Source organism: Miscanthus floridulus, chromosome 2 (assembly GCF_019320115.1).
Source record: "Miscanthus floridulus cultivar M001 chromosome 2, ASM1932011v1, whole genome shotgun sequence".
Classification (NCBI taxonomy): Eukaryota; Viridiplantae; Streptophyta; class Magnoliopsida; order Poales; family Poaceae; genus Miscanthus; species Miscanthus floridulus.
Window position 1 is genome coordinate 151,948,362 of NC_089581.1, and position 24,321 is coordinate 151,972,682.

General features: G+C 45.6%; 1 long non-coding RNA gene across 1 annotated transcript; it reads right to left on the reverse strand.

Annotated features, from left to right (window-relative positions):
• Window positions 1–23,469: 23,469 nt before the first annotated feature.
• On the reverse strand, window positions 23,470–23,893 carry LOC136540134 (uncharacterized). Its single transcript, XR_010779873.1, has 3 exons — window positions 23,769–23,893; window positions 23,630–23,707; window positions 23,470–23,570 (listed from the first exon to the last, which is right to left on the reverse strand). It is a non-coding gene; the product is annotated as an uncharacterized lncRNA (long non-coding RNA).
• Between the last annotated feature and the right edge of the window lie 428 nt (window positions 23,894–24,321).

The following is a 24,321-nucleotide window of genomic DNA, read 5'->3' on the forward strand; positions in this document are numbered from 1 at the left end:
ACATATACACTTCATAAACTTTGATTGAAAAATAGAGGTCTAAACTACTATTAAAACTGGAGTGTCAAATAAGCAGATATTAAGAAAAGATCAGGGTATGGCGCAAAGCTTAGTATTCTTTGTTTTGGATTGAAGGACAAAAGCGACGGCCAAAGGGGAGCTAAATGGGAGCCTCAAATTTCTTTCGAAACTTTAAGCCGCTATGCCAAAATCACGACCCAAGAGCAAAGACACTAGAGAACGTTATATCTCAAGCCAACGGGTGGCTAGGTACCATTGGTGATGACTAAGAGGTACAACGGATCAACAGAGAACAGACGAAAACAAGTGCTCAAAAGAACGAGAGAAAACAACACAATCTACACAGGCCCGGACTGTCTGCCGTAGGGAGCCCAGACTGTCCGCGGGTCAGGTCCCAGACTGTCCGGGGTTGAGGGCCGGACTGTCCGGCGTTCAACTCCTGAAAACTAAACGATGAGAAACAGTTCTGACCTGGGCAGAAAGAAGAACGGCGGACTGTCCGCAAGTCAAACACCAGAAAACGAATTTGTTGAAACAGTTCTAGGCACGCTTCACCAACAGCCCTGGACTATCCGCGGGTAGGCCCGGACTGTCCAGCGTTCAGAGCAGCAAAACACGACCAAAAGAAGACCTTCTGCTCGCGACATGAACAGTACAGCGGCTGCCCGGGGGTCGGGGGCAGACTGTCCGCGAGTCGCGAAATCAGCACGAACAGAGTCGCTCGAAAAATGCTCGGAGCAAGAAAAATCCCGATTTGCGACCAAATCAAAACCAATTGCCACAAAATTTTAACCACATGGTCACAAGGCAATATGTGAGCTACATCTAGGAGATCATCGCCCAATTTAAAGCCAATCAACGGGAAATTGGATGAACACGAAAAACACCGGTTTTCCAACCCTAGAGCTGGATTCGTCCCGATCTATGTGAAATCCCTCGGTGGAAAGGCTCAACTCAAGTCCTAGTTCATCTCAGTGCAAAAGGAACAAATCAAAACAGTCTTAAAACGACGAATCGAACCACACAAGAGAAGGAGGAAAGGAAGAACACGAAGAACACAAAAGCGATTCACAAGAACAACTCACAAATCAAATCCTGGAGGACACGAGGAGGTTAGGGCCTCCATTCCCGTTGTAATCTTTGGTTCTGTAGAGGACCGTGACGCTTAAGAGGGGGGATGAATTAGGCAACTTAAAATTTCAACTCTAAACGATGACCTCTTTTTTCATCCTTGGCAAAACCTATGCAAAAGATAAACTATCTAAATGTGCAACTACGATTTTGCTAGTGTGTTGCTATCTCTACCGCAAAAAGAGTAATGCAAACAACGTAAATACGGAAGCTAAAGAGCAAGGTAGAGATATGCAAACTCCCATCGATGACTCCGATATTTTTATCGAGGTATCGAGAAGCGCGCAAGCTTTCCCCTAGTCCTCGTTGGGGCCCCTCACAAGGAATCCCTCGCAAGGGCCAAGGTCCCGGTCGGATAACTCCGTGGATGACTTCGGGCCTTCCCCACACGCAAGTGGGTCTCCGGTGTGCCTTCCGGCAAGCCTCTCCTGGACCGCTCCCCGCCGTCTTCACTATCAAGCTTCCGGCCGAACTGCTGCAGGCCTTGTTCCCTCTGGTACACGGTGGCGACCACACCACAAACACGGTTGGTGTGATCTCGCAAGACTATAAGCCCCTCCGATGTACAACAATGGTGTACGCAAACACCGAGTAGTAAGAGGTATGCAAACCTCATTAAACATTAATCCTAAACCTAGAGCAAGCGCATAAGCAATGGTCTAATCAACCTAAGCACTCCGCAAAGCACCTACGCTAATCACCTAATGAATTACTAAGCATTATACAAGTGGAGATAACTAAAATAGTGTATCAACACCCTAAATATGTTTCCTCAGCTCCATACTTATTAAATGGCCGATTGGGGGGTCTATTTATAAGCCCCACTGAGAAAGTAGCCATTGGGAATGAAATTCCGCTTTTCTGCTACTTACCGGACGCTGCTGTTCCTGCGTCTGGTCGATTAGCCGCCAACGTTCGGTCAGTGCTGTGAAGCTCGTTACTTCATGATCTTGCGTCCGGCTTGGTTCCTACCACCGTGCTTGGACTTTGCTTGATATCTTGGGTCTTCTCTTGTGCTTCTAGGGTCTTGCTTATGGTGTTGATCGTGGGATCATCACGTCGCCTTTGTCCAAGTCACATCTTGCACCCTATTGAACCATTAAATAATCGTTTACAAATTCATTAGTACAATTTAGTTGTGTTGGTCATCAAACACCAAAATCTAAAGTAAATGGGCCTAGGGTCCATCTTCCTTATAGGTTCTTACACAAATTATCTAATTTGGGGACCTCTCTCACAAGAAAACCTAAGGGGAGGGGAAAACCTAGAGAAGGATGAAGCAAAATGAAAGAGATGAGAGAGATGGGAGCTCACTCATCCTATTTAACAGGGCTATTACACAATCCTAGTTTTGCCCTTAGATATTTTTGAGTCGAACCACTTAACCCGAGGGCACTATGGTCCAACCCGAGGTAATCTTCATCCGACGACCACCGCGCCCTTCATGAGATAGCTTCGCCTCGACGCGAGCTCCTCTATGCCACCACGTGTTGTCCGTTCCTCCTCGGAACCTTTGGCCAGGTTTTGAGGCCCAAACCCGTGAAACTGGCCACCGATGGTTTAGAGGTCCAAACCACCAAACCGCCCATGAGCAGCGTACTCCATACGCATCCCTCGCCACTCGACACGTGTCACCGCCATCCTCGATTAGCCGTCAGCCAAGTCCTCCTGAGCCTCGCTCAACTCATACATCCGCCATCTTGACTCGGTCAATATGGTCACTCCTATGTACACTTGCGCTTGTCGATGTCCTGGATGTCAGCCATCGCGATTGGTCACCTGGTGTAACACCTCGGTGTTAAGCATGCATTAACATTTTGCAAATCATGAGCATAATCATTATTATGCATTCATAAGCATGACATGAAATATAGAATTGTAACATACTAATGAAACATGTATGTTGCATAGTTTTGTTTTAATAGATTGGATGCTATGTTTGTTTTGCCATGTGTGTACCTTGGTTGATCACTTAGACCACTTAGAAGTAATTAGGATGCAATTTGGAGCAAGGTGTATATTCAAAGTTTTCTCAAATTTTGCTTTTAAAAATAATATTCTAAAATAGGGTTTTTGATTTAAATTAACTTTAAATCTATAGTTCAAAATATAATTGGATTTTGGCCTTACTCCTTTTGACAAAGTTGTAGAGTTTAAATTTCTAAACAACTTTTATTTTTACCCCAAATCCTAAAAATAGTTTTTGGTTGCTCAAATTTGTGATTCAAATCAGTTGGGAATAGAAAATAAATTGAAAATTTTGATTTGCTTCTTACCGGGCCGCCCGCCCCGCTTCTGGCCCAGCTGACAAAGCTGGCCCGCAGCGCTCGCGCTCGCGCTCCCACGCCGCGCCACGCCCCGTGTTTGGCCCAGCGTCGCTTCGCTGGCCCAGGCCCACGCCGTGCCGCTCCCATGCGCGGACGCGCCACGCCCGCCTTCCCCGCCTGCCCGACCGCCACGCGGCGTCCGTACACAGGCGGCGAAGGGCAGTTCTCCGACCAGCGCTCGGCTCAAGAGTAGACCAGATGCGTGCTCCACCCCACGCTCGTCTCACTTGCTGCCTTGTCCCCCTACCTCTCGCTCAGCAGCAGCAGTGCAGCGGCCGTCTGCCACCGCACGCGCACGCTCCCTCGCCGGAGTTGGCTCATCCGACAACTGAAGCTCGCCATCGACCACTCCATCTCGCCCTAAGCTCCTCCTCCACCTCGTGCATCCCGTGCTAGCACCTTCTCACCGTGGTAAGCGATGAGTCGCCGGTAATCGCTCGCCGGAGCTAGGTCGAGTTCACCGGAGATGCGTCGCTCCGTGGACCTCGCCCCTCCGTCCTCCTTCTCGCCTCCTTTTTACGCACATGAGCACCGCACGAACACGGGGTAGCTCTCAAGCCACTCCCCGTGCCTCATCTCGGCCGGAGATGGCCGGCCGACGTTGAGCCAGGCCACCGCGCCGCCATGGATGCCGGTGAGCTTGCTCCCAAGCTCCACTGGCCCCGATAGATGCACCGATAGGTCCACCTTGGCACGGTGGTCACGTGCGTGGTGACCTCGTCGCCGGCCACCTCGCCGATGGCAAGCTCGCGCCGGTCAGCGCCGCCTCCCCTACAGCGGGTGGCTGGCAGTTGGGGCCGGCTGACCCGTGGGGGCCCGCTGTCAGCACCTTGGTGTGAACCTGGGTGCACTGCACCGGGTGCACCCAGCGTTTTCAACGGCTAGATTTTCGTTTTAAAAGAAAAAGATTTCTGGAAAATGCTTTTAAAGGATTCTAAAATACATAGTTACTGTTGTGGTGCCCCAATTTTGGTGAAACAAATTTTGCTAGGTTTCTTGTGACTAGATCGATCTGTTAAAAATATTGCATATGGTTTTTGTGATACTTGTGTATAGGGTTTTATTTAATTCTTGTATTTGCTGTTATCTTAGAAAATGTCTAGTAAATAGAATAATTATTAGAAAAATATGGTTCTAGTTTTGTTAATCTCCTTTAGTGATGTACTTTGTAGAAAAAATATATGTCATGCATGTTCTGTAGAGAAATATCGATGTGTAGTTCAAGTGCCTTTAATTGATGATTTTTGTTATTTTGATAGAGAGCAAAAATTGTATAAAATATGTGTATGATAATTTTTGTGTAGTGATTGTTTACTGTGTAGAACATAGGAAAAATATTAAATCTGTTGTTTGATACTTTTCATAATACAAAGTATTTTCATGCTCATATTTATGCCATAGCTTGTCATTTTTATGTAGGCTATTTTACTTATCCAAATGCCATGAAAATTTTATGGTAGGCTACTTAGAGTAGTACTATGCTGCTATAATTTTCTCAGATTTTTCTGTGCTACCAAAATGGGTGTTGCTGTTCAAACCTAGTTTCAATTAGGGTTTAATTAACCTTTTTAATGCATGTTTAGTTAATAATGTTTGCTTTGGTGTATCTTTGAAGCATCTTAGCTTGCTGTGGTGACTTGGCATGTTACTATAGTGGTTGTAGTAGTAGTATAGTAGTACATGTTCTTGGATAATGTTGGCTACCTTGTAGAAGAGCTTTACTTCTACTATGTCCAATAAAGTTAAACATGTTCATCTACATTCCATGCATCATGATCATTATATGTCATCTCTCCGATACACCTATGCATGAGCACTTATACATCTGCATCATATAGGATCGCAGGAGGAGTTGCTAGTAGCAGTTCAGGAAGAGCAGACCGGGACAGATCCACAAGAAATCCAAGCACAGGAGGTGCCAGAGGAAGAGGAGCAAGGAGAGGACTTGCCCGAGTGCGTGGATCATCAACCTAGTTCATTCGAACGAGGCAAGCCCCAAAGCATTCTAAGTCTCCTACTTTATAAAAGCAATTCTTTCTATATATGAGTTTATATATTGTTGCATTAAGTTGTAGGAGTTGATTAAAACCGTTGATGCATTTATTACTATCCTTGCCTACCTTATTACCTTTTTACCCTGTTAGGTAGGGATCGAATAACTGCTTAGCCTTGCTTAGACTGGTAGCGATCGGTGATTTCCGGTCACCTACATTTATAGGTGGTTACTGGAAGAATTTAGCTATGGAAAGAATGATATCCTGGAATTAACCATGTGATGGATAATTGGAGGCCAGACGGAAAAGTTGGAGGCAACCAGATAGGGTTCTGGGGTGCTGTTAGTTTTTCATTTGTGTCGATTAAGGACCGATCGTTGCTCATCCCTCTTGTCATGTTGAACGTATGCCTTACATTTAGCTGGCCGAATAAAGTACTTTTCGACCGCGAAGCTAGTGACACTATTTGAGCCGAGATAAACTCGGATTGGTAGACTGGTGCTGAAGGGGGTATGACGGGGACGCGAAGAGTGAGCCTAAGGTGCATCCTGGCTGTCGGGCAGTCCTTGGGTAGTGCGGTCCATGACTGTTATCCCATGGCTACTTGGAAAGTATCATTAGTGATCTATAGCTTACTTGATCGGTGAGTGTGGTTTGTGTGAGGAATAAATCACCAGCTGGTTAGGAATCGATTCGAATCGCCATCGCTCCTGGATAGTGAGCACTTGACTCGAGCTACAACATCATAGTAATTATGATGGAACACTGATGGTTATCTAGATGGTATGGGATATGCTAAATCTAAGTTGGTAACTGAATGTTATTGGTTAATCAAGTGATTGCTATAGTATAGGTGCTTACCTAGATGGATAGGTCATAATAAAGATGATGCAAAGTACTTAAAATGGTTTCTTCATGATAGCTTATTCTTTTCGCAAACGAGTCAGCTAGCCCACTAAAGAAAGCCTTGCATAATCCTTGGTGTCACTTTATTTTGGTTTAAGACGGGTAAGTCTAGCTAAGTACCTTCTTGTACTCAGGGCATTGTTCCCATTGTTGTTGTAGATGGTCAAATGTACTACGGCTATTGCATTAACTGCCTGTACCCAGCGATGGGTGACAACTAGGACCAAGGGCAATGGTCACTCCGTATCTCTCATCTGATGCTTTTGTTGGAGATGACTACCTACCGGTACTGTATCTGAACCAAAAGTGTGTGTGTGGCTTTAAAACTAATTGCTTTCGCTATTTCAGTTTGAACTTGGGTTGTAATAACTTTATGTTCTAAACTCTGATGTATCCAACTGTCATTGTGAACTTTATGTAACATGTGACGGTAATTGCTAAACTTGTACGATCTTGGTTTGTATGTTGATTGGTTTGAAATCCTTCGTAGTTTCATGGACTACCGGGTTATACGGGCTTAAGTTTGCTAAATTATCTGCTTCGGTGGAAGATTTCCTTACTTAATCTCGTATAATTGGTCAGTTCTGTTACAGCTGGCATCAGGGCAAGGTTTAGAAGGTTACTGTTCATGCGTGTATTTAAAACAAAAGGGGTTTTGTGTTACAAAACTAATTACAAACTTATAGTATATAGGTGTTTCAACCTCTAATTTAAAACTTAATAGTGTGCCAGTGGTCATATCCTGTATGCCCAGTTAAGGACTCTAGGTGGCTTATTTAAGTACTGACTTGGGGGTCTTTGCATCATATTTTCTATTTCGTTGCTCATACGATGTGCTATTGTATGAGTGCCATTCACTTGAGTGGTAATGTATGGATCCATTGCCTCTACGCCTCGGTAAGTGAGAGTTGTGAGAGCATGATCGGATACACTGCCGATCTAGGGAAGTGCTTATATGATGCCAGATTATTTACATGCCATACGTGTGTTTGTATGAAGGTATCTAATGTGTGGGGAATTCCGTCCTGTGGTGACGATGCCGTCGATAGGACGATGGTTCAGGTAGTTGCTACCGTTGTATGCGTATCTAGGGATGCGTGTAGAGCGAGTAGATTACTTTACTGCTTTCGTGCATATTTTTCATACTGTTAGGGTTTGGGCTAAAGTGGATCTTTTGCAGGTACATAACAGCGCTATCATATAGTTCGTATTAGCTACGTTTATGAGAGACCGTTGTATGCCACCGTCTATGCCGCTAGCAATTGTTATTTTTCCTAAGTTTGTGAGAACGTATGGAACGTGCATGCATCATGTTGTTACATATCATTCATGGCATTGTTCCTCCCCTTATAAGTTGATTATCTCATTTTGATAAAAATGACAACTTAAAAAATTTTTGCTACAGATGGCACGCACAAAGCAGACCGCTCGCAAGTCCACCGGAGGCAGAGCTCCTCGCCATCAGCTTGCTCCACGTACCCGTCAGCACCACACATTTCTTGGAGAGTTTAGGATGCCTACACTCTTGTGGAGAGTGCTCAGCTATGTAGGCTATCCTGATGGAATGGAGCCCCGCTATTTCTAGACAAATGAGCAGTTGGGGGAAGGTCTCTTGGTTACTGTGGAGGCCGTTGTTCGTCCCCGAGGTGATGGTTCTGAGTGGACTGGTTGGCGTTATGAGTCAACTGGCAGGACCGCTGAAGAAGCAACTGATAGGGCAGCCTTTGGGATACTGAGGGATATCATAGATCATTTTCCTCAGGAGTTGGCAGCTGCTATAGTTGGAGTCTTTCCGAGGGGCAACCCCTCCACTGACTCGTGGCAGTAAGCAAGAGGAAGATCTCTAGAGATTGGTGCAGCAGAAGGATAAAATAGTGATAACCCTGCTATGAGCGCCATGTTCACAGTGATGAAGGCTTTTGATGGAGTAGAAGGTAGCCTGAGACGTATGTCTGGTGCTCTTGGTCAGGCCCGCGATGACCGACGTCAGCTTCAGAGGGATCATGATGCCGAGATTGAGAGGCTCAATGCAGAGATGGCTCAGTTGACTCGTCAGAGGGATTAGGTGACCCAGAGGACTAGAGTCTATGAGGGAGACGTACGTGCACTGAGAGAGCAGGTTGAGCGTCTGACCACCGCCAATAGGAACGCTAAGCGCATGTTGATCCATGTGCTCCACTAGAGGAATGAAGCCTGGTCTATAGAAGATGTTCTGAGAGCTTGATAGGTTGAGCTAGAGCAGCAGCTGGCCAATGCAGAAGAGTACAACGATAACCTACATGAGGAGGTTCATCAGCTGAATAACCAGCTCCACCCTTAAGTTCCTCCTTGAGCAGCAGAGATAGATCTAGATGAGGACGAGGATCCCAAAGAGCCTGAGGCACTAGCTGATGATGACAACGATGATGTGGATAGTGACAATGTCGACATCTCCGACTTAGACAACGACCATGATGAGTAGGCTAGTAGTTGTTGCGCTAGCTACTAGGGTTTAGTTTGCGATGACCTTTTGCATGGTTGGCATGTCTGTCATGTAATAATGAGTAGAAAGACTAAGACCTTGATGTAATGTTGGAAAACTTGGATGTGTTTGTGGCGATATCTGAACGTCAAAAGTCCAGTGTATGTATGCTAGCAATTTGGTTGTTGTGTTAATTGGAATGACTTATTGTGCCCCTATTTTATTGTATGAATTTATTCTCTCCAGTGAATTCAGTACGGCATAATTTTTCATTCACCTGCAATTTCTACAACATCGCCTAATAATTACTGTTGCTAAAATATGCAGATGCTGAACACTCGCCGAACCGTGTATGATGCTGCTAAGGCAGGTGGCAGTGCCACTAGGAATGAGAACCGTGATCCACCACCACCTCCTCCTCTACCGTACACCACGGAACAATTCTTCACACAGTTCCTTGGAAGTCAATGCAACATGGAGGGCATGCATCAGAACATGGAAGCTGCATTGCGCCACATTGCTGACAACACCCGCCGTGGGTTAAACCTAGGTGGACATGAAGCGAATCAGCATAGCAGTTTCAAGGACTTTATGGACACCAGACCACTAATTTTCAAAGAAGCGGCAGAGCCATTGGATGCAGAAGAGTAGATAAACACCATGGAAGATAAGTTTCATGTTCTAAGGATGACAGAAGTGTTGAAGACTGAGTATGTAGCTCATCAGCTACAAGGCCCTGCAGGAATGTGGTGGAAGCACCACCGCACCACTTTTCCCCCAAATGCCCACATTACTTGGAGGAAATTCACTGAGGCTTTTCGTGGAGTTTACATTCCACCTGGTTTGACAGAAATGAAGTTGGGAGAATTTCTAGCACTGAATCAAGGCACCAAGACTATGACATAGTATCTACATGCATTCAACAATCTTAGTTGCTATGCCTCTGACATAGTGAATACCGATGCCAAAATGATCGCTAGTTTCAAGAGAGGTCTGAATCCCAAGATGATGAAGCACGTGGGTACCAACACGAGAACTGGTTTCAATGACTTTGTTAGTGACTGCTTAAAGCAAGAAAAGAACAATAATGTATATGCTGCATCCAAGACTCGCAAGAGGGCTTTTGAGTCAGGTCCGTCCTAGCCAAGGGCCCCGATGGCAAATTGTTCTGCGTATCGTTCGCCTACCCTTGGTGCAAGGTTTAGGCCACCCCGGTGGAGGAATCAGAATGCCTAGCAACCTTTGAGGAATCAGAAGCCATTCAAGATGGCAGTGCCACAAGCCAAGACCAGACAAGGCAGTTCATCTGGAGCTGCTACTCAAGTAAGAGGACCGTGTTTTAACTGCAATCAACCTAGGCACTTTGTGAAGTTTTGCCCATATCCCAAGAAGCAGCAGAATCAGTACCAAGCTCGTGTGCACCACACCACCATTGATGACATCCCGGAAGGAGAGCCCATGACAGCCGGTATGTTTTCTATCAATAATCATCCTGCAGTCATTTTGTTTGATTCTGGATCATCTCATTCATTCATAAGTCAAGCATTTGCAAGAAAGTATGAGCAAAAGATAGTTGAATTGGAATGTGCTTATCGGATAAGTTCAGCTGGGGCTGATCTGTTAACTAATCAGATAATCCAGGGGGTAACCCTGAGTATAGCAGATAGGCAGTATAAGCTTAACTTGATAGTTATGCTAGGGCTAGTTCTGGATGTGATTATGGGAATGAATTGGATGAATAAGATGGGAGTAGTAATTGATGTTGGAGGAAGAAGCAATTCTCTCAAGGAACCTGTTGGAGAAGGTACATTTCATGTAACCTTACCTCGGAGAATAGATCTAGCCAGTACAACTTGTGCAGTCCAAACTACTCTTCTAGCCAAGATTCCAGTAGCGTGCGAGTTTCCGAACGTGTTTCCAGATGAGTTACCCGGTCTTCCACCGGACAGAGATGTTGAGTTTGCCATTGAGTTAATCCCTAGAACACCACCAATCTCAAGAAGGCCTTATCGGATGCCTCCAAATGAATTAGCCGAGTTGAAGAAACAACTCCAAGATCTATTGACTAAGGGTTTAATTCATCCAAGTTCATCGGAATGGGGATGTCCCGCACTATTTGTGAAGAAGAAGAAGGATAACTCCTTATGGATGTGCGTGGACTGTCGGCCACTGAATGCGGTGACAATTAAAAACAAGTATCCTCTACCTTGGATTGATATGTTGTTTGATCAATTGTCAAAAGCCAAGGTGTTCTCCAAGATAGATTTGAGATCAGGGTACCATCAAATCAAGATTAGACCACAAGATATACCCAAGACCGCGTTCTCCACCAGATTTGGTTTGTACGAGTATCTTGTCATGTCCTTTGGTTTGATAAATGCTCCTGCATACTTTATGTATCTAATGAATTCGGTCTTTATGCTGAAGTTGGATAAGTTTGTGATTGTGTTCATTGATGACATTCTAGTATACTCAGAGAACGAATAGGATCATGCAGAGCATCTAAGAATTGTCTTGACTAGACTCAGAGATCACCAGTTGTATGCTAAGTTTAGTAAATGTGAGTTCTGACTGAAGAAAGTTTCTTTTCTCGGTCATGTGTTATCTGAGAATGGAATCTCAGTGGATCCTAGTAAGGTACAAGAGGTTATGGATTGGAAGGCACCAAGAACAGTTCATGAGGTTCGGAGTTTTCTTGGATTAGCCGGTTACTATCATCGTTTTATACCAAACTTCTCGAAGATTGCCAAGCCAATGACAAGTTTGTTATAGAAGGATCATAAGTTTGTTTGGACAGAGGAGTGTGAGGTAGCTTTCTGCACCTTGCAGAATTTGCTAACCACTGCTCCTGTTCTAGCGCAACCGAATATAGAGAAGCCGTTTGATGTGTTTTGCGATGCATCAAAGAATGGTTTAGGATGTGTTCTGATGTAAGATGGAAGGGTCATTGCTTATGCCTCATGTCAGTTGAGGAAGCATGAGGTTAACTATCCTACGCATGAGTTAGAGCTTGCGGCCGTTGTGCATGCTCTAAAGATTTCGAGACACTACTTGCTTGGGAATGTGTGCAATATCTTTACAGATCATAAGAGTCTTAAGTACATATTTACTCAGTCTAAGTTGAATATGCGATAGAGAAGATGGTTAGAGCTGATAAAGGATTATAATCTGAATGTGCACTATCATCCGGGAAAGGCAAATGTAGTAGCAGATGCCTTAAGTAGGAAGTCACATTCTCTTGCTGTGCAACCGTTGTGTCGGTGTTTCGGACCGAGGGGTCCTCAACCAACCAGTGAATTTGTTCTGCGTGCTCCCGATTCTGGATGGTGATGCAAAGAGACACAAGGTTTATACTAGTTCAGGCAATCGAGGCCCTACGTCCAGTCTAAGAGATCGATCTTGTATTCCTTGCACCGAGGTGCTCGTAGTAGGGGGTTACAAGCTGAAGGAGAGAGGGAGCTGGTCCTAGGTCTCGGCAGGGTGTCGTGCGAGCCGCTTGAGACGTTGCTCTCAGGCGGCAGGGATGTGCGTGTGTGTGTGGGTGTTACTAGGTGTTCTCCCTCCTCTTAAATAGCCCAAGTCCTCTCCTTTTATAGCCTAAGGGAGGACTAGGATGGTACATGAGCTAACTATACGGTGCCGTGTGAACAGAGGCGGCGTGTCCGGGCCCTGTAGCCTGTTCCTGTGGCGGTGTGGTCGTCGGAGTGATCCGTCCTTGGAGCACTAGGGCGGCGTGGCCGTCCCATCAGATCCTGTGCGTCATGGGAGCCCTGGGACTACCTCGGAGTGGGTGCGGTGGTGGACGTGCAAGCCACTGTGGACGGACTGCGCGCGAGGCCGAGACTTGGTCGGTGTCGAGGCTGCACCATGGTGGAGGGGTCTCGGCAGGCACGAACCCCAAGATAGCCGAGACCTTGGTGTACAGTGCTGAGGCTTCGAGTGGGCGGCTGATCGTGGGTACAGTGTTAGGACATAGTGGCCGGTAATCCCCACCGTACCTTGTCCCAGCCGGTATGCGCCGATCGTGGACACAGCGTTAGGACACAGTGGCCGGTAATCCCCGCCGTACCCTGTCCCAGCCGATATGGCGCTGATCATGGATACAACGTTAGGACACAGTGGCCGGTGATCCCCGCCATGCCCTGTACCGGTCGGCATGGTGCTGATGCGACCTCGGGTCACGTCGGCCATTCTGTGGCGTTGAGCCGTCGTCCGGCTAAGATTGCGGGAGTGGTTGAAGCATTAATGGGACATGACACGTTGTCTTGAGGGTCGGTTGAGGCGGGGGGTGACGGGCTGTGGGCGACCCGGCCTCAAGCGACACAGAGACTGAGGCCTCATGCGAGATGGAAATCGAGCTCCTTGTCGAGGCCTTGCGCGAGGCGCCTCACGCGATACGAAGGATGTACCCCCTGCCGAGGCCTTCCCTGGAGAGCCTCGGGCGAGACGGAGACAGCGCCCCCTACCGAGGCCTTCCCTGGGGAGCCTCGCGCGAGGCGAAGTTTGTTCCAGGATGCCGAGACCTCCTGCTCGAGGCTCGAGGCGAGGTGGAGGAGGGCCCGGTGGGCTCGGTCGTGGCAGGTGAGGGTCCCATGGCTTACCTTCTAGCTTTATTTTTTCAATGGGATTTCAGCGACCCATTTGATGTTTGCTTGGGGTACCCCATTCTAAGGTACCCGATAGTAGCCCCCGAGCCTCGGGGTGAGTGCGTGCACTCTCCCTGAGGGTTTGTCGAGGCTGGGTTTATGCCCGCTCCGTAGGAATTGGTTTGTTTTTTGAGGTTCCGGTGGGTGCGCGCGAGCGCACCCGCCGGGTGTAGCCCCCGAGCCCCTGAAGGAGTGAAGTTACTCCTCTAGGGGCTTTCTCCATTTTCGCGTTTGAGCGATTAGTTCTTATTGCATTTGTCGAGCCCATGAGCGCAAGTTTGGGTTGCAGGGGTCTCAGCGAGGCTGCAGAAAAAAAGCCCTCTAGCCTCTGCACGAAGCAAGAGGTTCGTCAGGGGTCCCCCTGACTTTGGGTATGTCCCTCACGCTTCCTTTCGCTCGGAAGGAGGGGTGAAATGTGCCAGGCTACCCTCGATGGGCGTGAGCGTGGACACTTTTGGTGAGCTGTTATCGGGTAGTCCGAGTGGAGGCCCAAGCCCCATTCGCTAGGGGACGGCTAGCAGTCTAGAGACACACTCCAAAAGTACCGGAGGATTTCTCTAGTGGGTGCCGAGGCCGTTTGCTGGGCCTCGGTGGCTCGGTGCCTCCCTACGGTGGGATCCCATTCGGATACTTTCCTGCCGGTCTCGGACACAACTTAGGACGCCCCGAGCGACTGTTTGTTCGGGCCTGGGCCATTCGTAGGCTCACCCCGAAGTCGTCCCTGACTCTATTGCCCTGGGGCGGCTGTCAAAACCTCTTGGAGGCCCAGCCTTCGAACCCCTAGACCGTAACGGGCTCGGTGCCCTTTATCGTGTTTGTAATGAAACTTCTAGCATGGCTTTGAACCGTTTGTCTTGGTCTTTGGGTGCAAGAGGAGCCCCCGAGCCTTCGCCTGGAGCAAGAGGACGGTCGGGGGTCCCCTGACTTTTTTTATTCGCCCCTCACATATCCTTTTTGTTCGGAAGGAGGGTTTGTTTGCCGAGCCCATTCTGGTCTCGGCAAGGTTGCAGGAAGAGCCCCTAGCCTCTACGCAGAGTGAGAGGGCCGTCGGGAGTTCCCCTGACTTTTTATACGCCCCTCGCACGTGAGGGTTTGTTTGCCGTGGCCCCTTTTTGGCATGGGCCCGAGTTGTGGGGTCTCGGCGTGTTTGCAGGTGTTGACACCGTTTTTTGCACGTGTCAAAATAATCGGAGTGGACTAATCGGCAAGGGGAAAGTTATTGAATACTTGGATAGCCGATGAAAGCCAGCTTGTAAAGATGGTTGCCGATAGCTGGTGATGGTCGATGGAAAGGTTGATTTGGACTCGGGCGTTGCCGATGAGGTTGGAGGTGTTGTTGTCGATGCCGATGAAGGAAGACTTGAAGACTACTGCCGATGAAACAGGGAGTATGCCGATGAAGGAAGACTTGAAGACTACTGCCGATGAAATAGGGAGTATGCCGATGGGAAGGAGAACGGTGAGATTTCCATCGTAATTGAGGCGGACAGGGAAATAGATAGAAGTTGATTTCCTTTTCTATATTAGTTAGAGTATGATTCATGTAAGAGTCACGTGTTTCCTTAGATATGGGATTAGTGTCCTAGTTGTGTTTGGTTGTGTCTCTTTAGATCAGGGTATAAATATGGAGTAAGGGGCAATATAATAGATATATCAATCAATATCAAAACCAATTTTTACTCCTATTTGCATCTACTTACTTTTCGGCGACTTCGTCAATTTGCATATTTTTTCCCTTTTTACGAGTTCTCATTGATTCGGCGAGCTGCATCGTTTCAATACGACCTTCGACGATTCTCGAGTTCCGCGTGAACACCTCTTGGCCGTGACTTCCGGGCGTATCGCTGTTGTCAGGACCAAAGTGTTCGTATCTTCATCCTTGTCGATTAGCAGGTCAAATCGACTGGTACGCTTTGGATATCGATTCGGGTATTAGCCCTTTGTGTTTGCAGATCCACTTTTGCATCAACACATCTTTTGGCACGCCCAGTGGGACCAATCAATCAATATGTTCAATCCTGAGATCGATTCAGGGAACATTATCGCAGTATCAGAAGAAGATCTCAAGGAAGAACAGAGGCAGGCTATGGAAAAGGCTGTAGAAGAATACAAGTAGCTTTGTCTGAGATCGTTTAGCTTGAACAAGAGTGGACAAGTCATCCAGAAGCAAGATTTGCCGTTGCCTCGGCAGGTTACCTTTGACTCCAATCCTGGTAAACTTCAAGAGATGGTTAATTCTGCAGTAAATCATGCTTTGATTAATCATTCCAATGTGCTGTCCAATACTGTTCATAATGCTGTGGTTCGAACTCTCAAAGAAGGACAAGCGGCACCACATTACGTTGGGCCTGCCTATCATCAACCAGAGCCGGCATCTGTCAAAACTCCATCGGCTCCTTCGGCCGTTGTGGGTACGGAAGTTACTTCCCCTCCAGTATTGGCAGGTTCACCTAATATTCAATCTACACCGATATAATCAGATCAGGTACTACCAGGAGGGCGAGTTCAGCTTAATACAGATCTATCGGCATCGGCTATGTCAGGCCCTGTGTCCCAGAATAACCAGATTCCTACTAGTTGGTGGGGATATGGCATGCCTCCAGAGTCATCTGCTTTCAATCCTAGATTGCCTCAAGTGTTTGATGCAGTAGGAAGAGCGCCTATACCATCGGCCGTTTCGCCGATGGCTCAAGTGCCTCAATATGCCGTAGCTACTTCTGTGCAACCAACTTCAGGAGGTTTCTAGATGCCTATGGTTCAAACATTCAATTCAAGTCCATCGGCGAGCTTACTGCCGATGCAGCAGAAAGCCCCTGCTATGAGTCAAACTGGGGTTCAGTTCATGCCTCAAACCGGTTTTAATTATCCAACAATATCAGCAAATTACCAGCCATCGGTAAGTTTTGTACCGATGAGTTCTAATAATGATTGGTCAGGACAGTTACCTGTTCAACATGCAGTTCAGCGAAATCAGCAGGTTGCAGGGATTCAACAAGGTCATATGCAAGCTGGTTTCCAGAATCAAGCATCGGCAGCCCAGCCGATGAATCCTTTCCAACAGGCTAATGGACCACAAGTAACGGCAAATATGCCGATTGCTGGAGATCGTGGGCCACAAAGATATGTGGAGGGATGTCAGCAGGCACCTGTAGAAATTCAACCGGTTCGTCAGCAGGAGGCTGATGCTTTTTGGGCCGATAAGATAGCAGAAATTCTGAAGGATCAGTTTGGGATAAAGCCCAAGGTCAATACTTATTCTTATCGGACTCCATACCCTCCTGCATACGATTTAATTCCTCTCCCAAATCGGTACAAGGTACCGGATTTCACTAAATTCTCTGGGCAAGATGATACATCAACAATGGAACATGTCAATCGCTTCATTATTCAATGTGGAGAAGCAGCTAACAGAGATGAATTAAGAGTTCGATTATTTTCATCATCTTTGTCTGGATCAGCATTTACATGGTTCATTTCATTACCACCAAATTCTATTATTACTTGGGTTGATCTAGAAAAACAATTCCATAAGTATTTCTTTGCTGGAATCCATGAAAAGAAGCTTACCGATTTAGTAAAATTGAGACAGCGTAATGATGAATCGGTAGAGAGCTTTGTGCAAAGGCTACGAGATGTAAAAAATAAGTGCTACAGCCTGGTGCTGGATGATCGGCAGCTTGCCGATCTGGCTTTCCAAGGGTTATTGCCACATCTTAAAGACAGATATGCTTCTCAGGAGTTTGAAAGCCTCAGTCATCTTGTGCAAAGGATCTCTGATCAAGATACTAGGGTTTTTGAACCTAAAAAGAATTGGAGTAAAAAGGTATCATTTGTTGAAGAAGTAGGAGATTCTGACTCTGATGAAGAACCAGTTATCGGCTTAGCTGAGTGGGTTAAGAATAAAAAGCCGATATCATGTCCCTTTGGTCAAAAAGAGCCAGAAAAGTTTACCTTTGATATCACCAAGGCCGATAAAATATTTGATCTTCTGCTTCAAGAGGGCCAAATTAAGCTGTCACCTAATCATGTGATCCCATCGGCAGAAGAGTTGAAGAAGATCTTGTACTGCAAATGGCACAATGCAACTTCACACAGTACAGATGAGTGCAAGGTATTCAGGCAACAGTTACAATCGGCTATTGAATCTGGGAGAATTAAGTTTGGTACTTCCAAGGCCCAGAAGCCGATGAAAATTGATCAACACCCTTTTCCGGCAAATATGTTGGATGCCAAAGGGAAGACCAAGGTATTGACGTCAGAGGCTGCTGAGAAAAACGCGTCAGTGGACCCCCAACATCGGATAACTACCGATGATGCAAAAAGTAAGGGTTTGCTAGGAGAAAGCAGTAGTTCCAAAAATCCTCCTCGACCTGGCATTGTAATTACTCATCGGAGGCAGCAGGAGGGTTGGCGTCAACGTAATGACCGATATCGACAACAGCAAGAAGTGAGACGTCAGGAAGAATGGAATCGACATAAAGATCATTGGAGATGTCCGTTTTTCATCCATTGCTGGGAAGAAGGTATTAAATTGCCAACTGTTGAAAATTGCCCTGAGTGTAATGGTTATTATGGGGTCAATCGCTCAGAAAGGAGGTTTCAACTTGGTAATCGGGGTTTGTCTATCAATGAGCCGATCAGAGGCAGAGCATCAGTGCATGATCGGCTGGGGGGCAGACTTAGTGTACATGAGAGGCTTGGTAAACGCGTTGGATATTTTCCAAGGAATCAAGAGGAGCTTGAGGAGATGGCAAACGCAAGAGTTCCCGATGAGGAAATATTCTACAGGGACCCTAATATACGTCGTGTAGAACCAACTAGGACTTGTTATCAGCCGGTTTGGAAAACCAAGTTTCCTCGATGGTGCCCAGAGGGTCTGACAAAGACGCAGAGAAGGAGGATGCAACGTGAGCGTCAGGAGGATTTATACCAGGAGGAAAATTCCTCCAATGAAAGGCCCGGTCATCAGCAGTGGCAGGTAAAACACAAAAATAAGGGTCCATCGGCAGATGTTAATATGGTATTCATGTTGCCGATGGAGTTTTTGGCACTATCTGATAATGAGGAAGAATTTGTTCTCTCTGATCAAGTAGCTCAGTTAACACTAGATCCAATGATGGCTGTTTTTGAGAAACCTACCGATGACGAGAGACAGCATCTTAAGGCTTTATTTGTGAAGGGCAGAGTTGATGGGCAGCCTGTGTCTAAGGTACTTATTGATGGAGGGGCTGCGATTAATATTATGCCTTACGTGATGTATCGGAAGCTTGGTAAGGGAGATCAAGACTTGACCAAAACCGATATGATGTTGAAAGATTTTGAAGGCAATGTGTCACCAGCTAAAGGGGCAGTGTGCGTTGAATTGACTATCGGCAGCAAAACCTTGCCAACGACGTTCTTTGTTATTAACGGCAAGGGTGCATATAATCTGCTTCTAGGGAGGGATTGGATTCATGCTAATTGTTGTATTCCTTCTACAATGCATCAATGCCTCGTACAGTGGATTGGGGATAAGATTGAGGTCGTCCCTGGTGATTCTTCTTATATCATCGCATCGGCAGAATCAGATACTTATGAGCGAACTAAATGCATATCAGGAGAAGCTTGGGAAAAAGAGTTCCTTAGAGTTGCTGACTATGAAATTCCACCGATCCAAGCAGTCGGTTCTGAAGAGGAGTTTTAATGGATAGGTTTGCCGATGATGGAAAATTAGGTCAAGGGTTCACATCGGCAGATGATTTAGTAGAAGTAGATATTGGTGATGGTGATAGGTCAAGACCTACTTTTATTAGTGCTAAGTTAGATTCCAAGTGTAAGCAGCAAATAACAGATTTGTTAAAAGAATATAAAGATTGTTTTGCTTGGGATTATACTGAGATGCCTGGATTAGACCGATCGATAGTTGAACATCGGTTACCTATCAAATCTGGATTTCGGCCACATCAGCAGCCAGCGCGCCGATGCAACCCTAATGTACTTCCTGACATTAAGGCCGAGATAACTAAATTAATTGAAGCAAAGTTTATTCGGCAATGTCGATACGCAGAGTGGATCTCTAATGTGGTTCCTGTTTATAAGAAAAATAGAAAACTTCGTGTCTGTATTGATTTCAGGAATCTCAACAAAGCCACACCGATGGATGGCTATCCAATGCCGATTGCTGATTTGTTGATTGATGCTGCGGCTGGACATCAAATTATCAGCTTCATGGATGGTAATGCAGGTTACAATCAAATATTCATGGCTGAGGAAGATATTCCCAAAACTGCTTTCAGATGTCCAGGTCATGTGGGGTTATTCGAGTGGATAGTCATGACGTTTGGTTTGAAAAATGCCGGTGCTACTTATCAAAGAGCTATGAACTTTATTTTTCATGAATACATCGGCACATTAGTGGAGATCTACATTGATGATGTAGTGATTAAGTCTGGAGATATCACAGCACATTTAGCCGATCTGCGAAAGATACTGGAGTGCACAAGGAAGCATGGATTGAAGATGAATCCTAATAAATGTGCATTTGGTGTATCGGCAGGACAATTCTTGGGTTTTATGGTACATCAGCGGGGCATTGAAATCAGTAGGAAGTCTATTGATGCAATTAACAAGGTGATTGCTCCTGCCAATAAGACTGAATTGCAATCTTTGATCGGTAAGATAAATTTCATTAGAAGATTCATATCTAATCTGTCGGGTAAGATCAAGGCTTTCAGCCCACTACTTAAATTGAAAGCTGATCAGGAATTTGTATGGGGAGTTGAACAGCAATTAGCCCTTGATGAAATTAAAAAATATTTATCAAATCCTCCAGTGCTAGTTCCACCTCAACATGGGAAGCCTTTCAGGTTATATTTGTCAACTGATGATACAGTTATTGGTTCAGCTCTTATTCAAGAATTTGAAGGGAAAGAACGTGTTATTTATTATTTGAGCAGAAGATTAGTGGATGCTGAGACGAGGTATTCGGCCATTGAAAAATTGTGTCTGTGTTTATACTTTTCTTGTGTCAAATTAAGGCATTATTTGTTATCTGCCGAATGTACGGTCATATGCAAAGACGATGTGGTCAAGTATATGCTGTCGATGCCGATATTAAGTGGTAGAATCGGCAAATGGATTTTAGCATTATCAGAATTTGAACTACGTTACAAATCAACTAAGGCAGTTAAAGGGCAAGTGATGGCTGATTTTGTCACTCAGCATTGTAATACAGTGGACTCTCTGGAGATTGCTCCCTGGACACTTTTCTTCGATGGGTCCACATGTGGTGAAGGAGCAGGTATCGGCATTGTGTTAATTTCACCTCAAGGAAGGAAATATGAGTTTTCATTGCCGATTGTTGCTACAGCGACAAACAATCAAGCTGAGTACCAAGCCTTGATAAAAGGGTTAGAATTGTTGAAGGAGATACGTGCCGATGTTGTTGAAATCTTTGGTGATTCTATGCTAGTTATAAATCAATTGGCTGGAACTTATGAATGCCGAAGTGAAGCTTTAATTTCGTATTATGAAGGATGTTTGCAATTGTTGAAAGGATTTAGAGATTTTCGTCTTGAACATATCTCTCGATTGCATAATAAGGAAGCTAATCGACTAGCTCAGCATGCTTCCGGGTATCAGCCTATTCAGGAAGTGCTAACATCGGCAGTTGATACCGATGACTGGAGAAAAGAGATTGTCGATTATTTAAAGGATCCATATAGAAAGGTTGAGAGACGTATAAGGTTCCAAGCTACAAAATATGTGCTCCTCGATGATGAATTATATTATCGAACTATAGATGGAGTTTTACTTAGATGTGTTAGCAATGATGAATCGAAAAGCTTGATGGGTGAAATTCATGAAGGAGTATGTGGGGCACATCAATCGGCTTTCAAGATGAAATGGATGATCAGAAGGAATGGGTACTATTGGCCGACTATTCTTGAAGATTGTTTTAAATATTTTAAAGGATGCCAGGGGTGTCAAAAGTTTGGTAATATTCAAAGAGCGCCTGCATCGGCTATGAATCCTATAATCAAACCGTGGCCGTTTCGGGGATGGGCTATTGATCTCATTGGTCAGATTTATCCGTCATCGAGTAAAGGACATAAATTTATTCTGGTTGCTACCGATTATTTCACAAAGTGGGTTGAGGCAATTCCTTTAAAAAAGGTGACATCGGTCAATATGATTGATTTTGTGAAAGAGCATATTGTTTACCGATTTGGTATTCCTCAGACTATCACTACCGATCAGGGCACTATGTTTACATCAGGAGAATTTGATGAGTTTGCTGTAGGTATGGGAATTAAAATTTTAAATTCTTCTCCATATTATGCTCAAGCTAATGGTCAAGCTGAGGCTTCTAACAAAGGGATCATCAAACTCATTAAGCGCAAAATTGAAGAAAATCCTAGGAGGTGGCATACAGTATTAAATGAGGCCTTGTGGTCATATCGGATGTCATGTCATGGTGCAATCAAAGTAACGCCTTATCAGTTAGTATATGGACATGATGCAGTATTGCCTTGGGAAATTAAGGTTGGCTCTAGACGAATACGTTCTCAAAATCAGCTGACAGCCGATGATTATAATACTCTTATGAAGGATGAGTTGGAAGATGTGACGGGTCATCGGTTAAGGGCTTTAGTTAGTATCGAAGAAAATAAGAAAAGAGTAGCTAGATGGTATGACAAGAAGGTGAAAGTAAAAGAGTTTGCCGATGGAGATCTGGTCTGGAAATTGATTTTACCGATTGGGACTAAAAGTTCAAAGTTTGGAAAGTGGTCTCCTAATTGGGAAGGTCCATATCGGATAAATCAGTCTGTTCCTGGTAATGCATATATTTTAGAAACCCTCGAAGGGGTTGTGTTTCCCAGAGCGTTAAATGGAAAATATTTAAAGAAATATTATCCTAGTATCTGGATGGATGCGTAAAAGTATAAGTGCCGATAACAGTACTATCGGCTAGGATTATGCAAGAATGCCAATGTCTCATAAAGTGCCGATACAATAAATAAGATTACACGTTCAACAAGGATTGGATAGCTAATATCGCACGCAGGCGAATCTGGTCGGCTTCTTCCATTTCTTTGATATCGTCATCGGCAACACCCTCCACAGGCTTGAGTCTTTTCTTCATGGCCAAGGCTTTGCGAGCCTGGATGTCTCTTTCTTGCTGAAGGGCCTTGATGGCATCGGGTAGCTGGCTTTCTTCTTGTTGGGCATAAGTTAAGGCTGCCTCGACTTCTTTCAATTCAGCCAATAGAGCCATCTTCCTTGCTGATAAATCTAAGATTTTCTGCTTGAGTTCAGCGCCCGAATTCTGCAAGTTGCCGATGCCCTTGTGCTTCTCATCGGCAATCTGTTTCAGTCGTAGCATCTCTTCCTTGAGTTGAGCCTGAGCTGCTCTATCGGCAATGCGCTGAGCAGCCCGTTGATATTGCAGTTGGCGGCTTTCTAAGTGAGCTGCTGGGAAAAGTACTTCTTCAACATTGGCAGGGACCTGGCCACGAATTGTTTTGAAAATTTCCTTTGCGGGGTCCGAGTCATCTACCAGTTGGGCGGTACCTTGTTGTAGCAAGTTCAGGAGGGTTTCCAACTTGGATTTAGTCTCTGCCGATATTGTTCCCAGTGCAAGGGAAGAACTTGTCTCCTCTCCATCGTCGTCAGAAATGTCAATGGCAAAGGAAAATAGGCTGTTCGGAGAATCTTGTTCCTGAGAGAGAGAAAAGGAGATCAGTTAGGGGTAAGTACGAGTATTGTAGATCAGCTAGGTTGATCGGTTTACCTGTTTCAAGGCAATTTCCTGTGCTTGACTGGAGGAAGCAACCTGGAGTATGTCGTGTGGGGGATCGGCTGAGCTTGCCGATGGGATATCCTCTGTGACTTCATTGGTGGTGGGCTCTTGAGGTATGATGACCGATGACATTGGGGTAGATGTAGGGATCGGCATGGACCTTTGTCGTTTTGGCTGTGCTTCAGTATCTATTGAAGCTTTGCGCTTTGCTTGGGCATCGGCAACGATTGGCTGGGGGGCATCGACACTTGTTGGTCGTGAAGCTTGGACATCTGGTACGTTTGCCGATGTACCCAATTGTTGCTGCAAAACAAGTGTGAGATATGATATTTAACAGATAAAATGTAAAGTCAAGAAGCTACCTCTGAAGGTTCATCGAAAGAAGTGGTGCTTGATATCGGCGGAATTGCCGATGACGATCCAGTAGCAGCTCTTACCCCCTGATGATTAAGGTTAATACAGTTTGTGATCGGCATAAGTAAAAATAAACAAGGTTGTTACCTTGAATGCTTTGACCAAGGTTGTAGCAGCGGCCGATGGAGTAGTCCTGGATGTAGCCAATTTGGACTTGGAAGTGATGGTCTTGGTACGAATCTTCTGGTGGGTCAAAGCGGCTAAGGTGGGAGCATTGTAGCCGATCGGCGATGTTGGGGAAACAGGCCGGATATTGAAGGGTTTCCCACTTTTGCTCACCGATGGTGCTGGGTTGTTAACCTGTTACAAGAGAATCAGTTACTGATATATGAAGGGAAAAGCAGAAGGGAGTTAAAGGAAATTTACCGCGTCGTCAGGGATGGCATATTCAGGGTCGATCATGTGCCGATATGTGTGAGCAGAAGTTGCGAACAGTTGTTCTTTCCACTCTCGCCACCATTGCTTATATGACTCAGTGATGAAAGATATTGGTGTCCAGGTGGATATATCAACATCTGTAGTATCGGCATCGGGGGAGAGTTGTACTACCATGTTCCAATCTGTTCCGCAGGTGATTGTTTCCCTGGGTTTGATCACATCGGCAAAGCAGAGTTTGATTGGCAGTTGCCCAAAAGCCAAT